Genomic DNA, 4,974 nt, shown 5'->3' with positions numbered 1-4,974 from the left:
TTAATTCAATACAAGATCTTCTGCCTTACCTGGAATGGCTGCTACTTGAGTTCCAATGGAAGAACAGGCTTCAAGCACTTACCCTTAGGTATGTGTTGCCTGTGCTACTACTTATATTGAGCTTTAAACCAGCTTTGGCCCCATATGCAAGAAATGCAAACCATTGATGTAGAGATGCCATGAGAAGCATGGCAGGGAACCATCCTTCAGCTGTTTCCACCTCCTGCTACCCTGCTGCCTTACCTTGGGCAAGCATTCATGTTTGGTGCTCTCCATCTAGATGTGGAATTACAGGAGGGACTTTCTTTGCAAAGGACTCCACTGATGTCCACACACAGAACTCAGCATCACTCAGGGAGCACTGGGTAGTACCCATCAGGCTGCAGGTAGGGTGCTGTGAAATAACAAACCGACCAACCATTTTCACCAAACACCTTGGGCAGCTGTAGGAAGCCTGAGGAAAAAAACAGCTGTTGGAGCCAGAGCCCTGGGCACCACTGGCTGCACATATCAGCCCAGTTCTAGATGAACTGTGTCTGGTTTAGACAAATAAATAAACACCCTTGCACTTAATGAAGAGTATAAGCTCATTCATACCACACTAACAGCAATAAAGGTGCCTGCAATGACCTGGCTTCTCTCCTTTTCATCTTGGTTTTCTGTGCACCACATTCCCCAGAGCTTCCAGTCCCAGGGTTAAAGATCCATATGCAATTAGTAAAGAAAGCTATATGAAGACTGAAGTATTTTAAATGCCTGTAGAATGTAATCATTAGTACTTTCAGGAAGAAATGCTTGGAGTGGACTTAAAATCTGAAAAAAAAAAGTATTTGCGAGAAACACTTAAATTTCAAGTAGCTCTTCAGGTAAGTAGTTTCTAAAAATTATCACTGCTTCAATAGAAACATCCCTTTATATCTGTTACCTCATTTCATCCAACACAATTGTCAGTGCTTTACTCACATCCCCGAAGTACATATTATAACCAGGGAATCTTATTACTCATTGCCATAATTTAAGAGGACAAGTACAACAACTGAAATGTAATATCTTACTGATTTATTTAAACATTACTAGGTGAGAGAAGGATAATGAAATCAGATACAGGACAAGCAGATACAGTGAAATGTTCAAAGCTGATTTTTACAAAAGATTCTGCAAAATTGCCTTATTATTCCAAAGGATGCACTGACAGTGTGCAGGAGCAAAACTTCAGATTGCTTGTCCAAGTGCCTTTCAGTTACTGGCATTGCGTTTTCTCTGAATTCCAGGAATGCAGGCACATATCCAACACTCATTCAAATCTGTGGGAAACTTTCCACATACACAACTGGGCTTTTATATCAGACTGTTCAACTAAGTGACAAAGCTATAATTTCTTGGAAAAAAATAAGTGAGTATGACTTTCTTTAAACACTCAGGATAAATGTTTCCATTCTCAATCTGAAACCTTCAGTCATGGTTACAAGGCTGAAGGGAACTCAGACCATTTATCTGAAAAGCATACTTTAGAAGTACAGCAAGTACAACACTTTCACACATTCACAGCCCTACTTTCATAATCTGTTTTCATATTAGATATTACAAATTACTTAATGGAATTTTAAATTATATTCTGCTAATACTTAAGCATCATAAAAGGTTCATAATCTGTATTTTCTTGCAAGACAGACTTGAAATTATTAGAAGATGTTCTTTTATTACACATACAATGTGGCATAACAAATGTTATTTACTGCACTTTTCTCAAATTTAGTCTAGACTTCAAAGTATTTATCACAGTAATTGCAAATAGCAATAATGGGAAAATCTCTCAAAAATCTTAATCTAATATAAAAACTGAAAATAAATTGAAATACCTGACAATCATGACCTGCAGAAAAACATTTATCCTGGTGGAAGAGAAACACACCAAAAGAACACATGTAAAGATTAAAGAGAAACTCTCAAGAAATTAGTCCTAAATTCTCCGAGATTTAGTATGAGATGACTATAAATTTTTTCCTCTGTATATTTTCCCATTTATTTACTTTAAACTTTTGATGGTACCTGTATGTGCAGAAAGGATGCAGGAACAATGCATCCTTTCTGCATCCAACAATGCATCCAACAAAACCATGTATCAAAGGCAAAGAGCAAACTCATTTTTGTCACCTCACCAACCAGGGATCACCAAAGCAGTGGACAGGACAGGCACACAAATGGGAACACAGGCACTGCAAAGCGTGGTCCATGGTGGAGGATCACCCAACCTGCTGCTTTTTCCTGTATTTCAGGGATTCACACAAGTATAATTTACCACTGTGCTTTAATCTTGCCCACAGGAGGGCAGGATTCTCAAGCATGTTTGATAGGGTGCCTCTAAGTCTACCCAAGGTCTACGTTTCCTGGACACAGATGTTCTACTTGTCCAAAACACAAGGTCAGACAACAATCAGTATGATATATGTGTTTTTCAACAGCCAAACTGCAAGTCACTTGAGCATGTTTACAGTCCTCCTCACTGATCTTCCACTTCTCACAGTACCTGGTGGCAGATCCAGACTGGTCCATGCAGCAGTGATGGCAGAGCAGAGCTGCACTATTTTGTATCCTTACACCATTGTACATCTGGGTCCAGTTCTACAGTACCTGCAAAAGCTTTCTGGGACCTGGCCCATGGGATGAGTGACAGTGTGGGAACAGGGACTTTCAAGAGAGACCAAGTTTGGAGTATTACAGTTTATTGTAGCCTTTATATCTTCATCTTGAAGGTAGGTTTTCTATTTCTTTTTATAGCTTGAAAGGTGGCACAAGAACCACCCAGCTGGTCCAAGAATTGCCAGTGAAGCTGCTGAAAATCCAATGATTGTCTCCTAAATTAAAGAAACAAGGTTAAATAAAGCTCAACAAATTGAAATGTTCCCAAACTAAGATGTCTGTTGCCAAGCAAATTATGTGGTATTATTGAACTTCTGCAGCTATAATTCCAGAGATGTGACAGACTCCAAAGGAAAAATAATCCACAGAGGATCATTTTACATGTCTGAACTAAAAGCACTAGCAATCTGTGGCAGTTGGAAAGAAAAGTATCTTAGTCCATTCCTTGCACAAACATGCTTATACAAGACACATTTAAAACAGTAAAAGGCACATTAAAAGATATTAGGCAAGTGTCTTATTTTCCTACAGATTCAGTACATTTTGTGCCTATTTCTTCAGCTTCTTATAAATAAAATCGTTATAGAAATGGTATTATGGGCTTAATAGTTACAGTAGCACAGTTTACCACTGTTCAGTTTACCAGAGCTTTGGGTATTTACCAACACTGGGAGGTGATACAATAGGGCAGAGAGTTGCTGCTTAATTTTTAGTTAAATAAATGTAGTTGGTCTTCTATAATCACATGCTGGAATACTTGTGCTGGGGACTATAATCAAAGATTATAAAAGGCACCCCACAGAAATGGATTTTGTGACATGTCTCTGTAGGATGCTAGGACAGCATTCCCTTCCTCTCAGGCACAGATTTCCCTTCTAGGAAGTGGGAGGAGACAAACTTCTTTGAGGAGTGGAGGGAGTTCCTGGGGAGAGCTGGCTTCTAGTGGGGATGAAGAAAACAAAAACAAAAACAAAACAAACAAACAAAAAAAAGGCTCAAAGACAGAACTCACCAGCAGTCCCACTTTATCCTCAGGTGGGGAGCTGTGGATCCAGCGACCGCTCCAAGGGGCAGACCTGAAGCAGAGGAGTCGGGATCCACAATGCATCACAGGGCCCATTGTTCCAGCCCGGGGAGGAGAGAGCACCGCTGGGATATCCTGACTAACAGTGACTACTGCTGCCGGGAATTTCTCAGCCCTTTGTTATTTTCTGTTGCTCAAAGTCTGTAGAATGATGAATTCTCTTCAGTGAAGACTGCTTGACAGTCAAGTCCCTTCGTTTTTAAGCTGGGTGCAAGAAGCACCAACCCAGTTCCCGGGTCAGCAGCAGCAGCAGAGGGTCTGTGCCCGCTGCTGGGCGAGGCGCACCTGGGGATGCGCAGCCCCTCCCACGGCCCCTTTGGGTTACGCTGCTGAGCCCAGGGAATGGGAGGAGTCTGTCTCTGCTGCTCTTGCCGTGAGCAAAATGAAGAAAGCTGTCTGTCTTCTCGTCTACAAGAACTTTAAAAGTCTTTTTTCCCCCTATGCATATGTGTCTCCGCACAAATTGCTCGCACCCCAATTAAACACTCTCTGGAATTCCTGTTTGCAGCTCACTTACTATGTTCATTCAAGAAACTGACCCATAAATGACCAGTGTCTTGAATAAAATACTTCCCTGCTCCCACTGCAGAGAATATCTCCTTCTTGCACATTCCACCCAAACCATCATTACTCCGGTGTACAGTGGAGCTGTGAGGCTTCCCTGCTGAGAAAGCAGCCTGCCTGGGTTCAGGATCGAAGCAAAATGTGTGATAGGGTAGCAGGCAGAGGCAGAATAATGTTATCAGCATTTCTGGTATAGGAAATTATTTAAGCACACAAGTAGCTGGGCAGACACAGAGATGGACATGTCTACTCTTCTGCATGCACAACTGGAGAGCTACAGTGCCATGGCACTAAACGCAAGCTTAGGGGCTGTTAGCCCAGGAACAAGCACCGTGCTCATTAAGCAACTCTTGCAAACTGAGGCTGGTTTATAGCTAGTCAGCTTTCAGCCACAGCAATCAGACATCTGACACTGTGCATATGTGCTTAAAATGTGTTACTTGTACACTCGGAGGTGGAGAGGCAGGGAAGTAAATAATCCTCCCCTCAGCTATGGACTGTGCCATTTCCAATATGGACATCTTTGATAGATGAATTCTGTGCCTGTTATATGCAGACATGAAAATTTTTACCCAGCTGCAGTAAACAGGTGATTTATTAGATTCCTTACTCATTTCTAAATACATGTTATTAATTTTTGCTGTCCTTTCTCCTGCTTTTAATTATCAAATCCTGAATCAGATAAC

At 41.3% G+C, this 4,974-nt stretch overlaps 1 long non-coding RNA gene across 1 annotated transcript; it reads right to left on the bottom strand.

The window, feature by feature from the left end:
• Positions 1–1,037: 1,037 nt before the first annotated feature.
• Positions 1,038–4,344, bottom strand: LOC115495591 (uncharacterized). The gene is made up of 2 exons (XR_005980775.2): positions 3,653–4,344; positions 1,038–2,855 (listed from the first exon to the last, which is right to left on the bottom strand). It is a non-coding gene; the product is annotated as an uncharacterized lncRNA (long non-coding RNA).
• Between the last annotated feature and the right edge of the window lie 630 nt (positions 4,345–4,974).

This window comes from Taeniopygia guttata, chromosome 5 (genome assembly GCF_048771995.1).
Source record: "Taeniopygia guttata chromosome 5, bTaeGut7.mat, whole genome shotgun sequence".
NCBI lineage: Eukaryota > Metazoa > Chordata > Aves > Passeriformes > Estrildidae > Taeniopygia > Taeniopygia guttata.
This window is presented reverse-complemented; position numbering and strand designations above follow the sequence as displayed.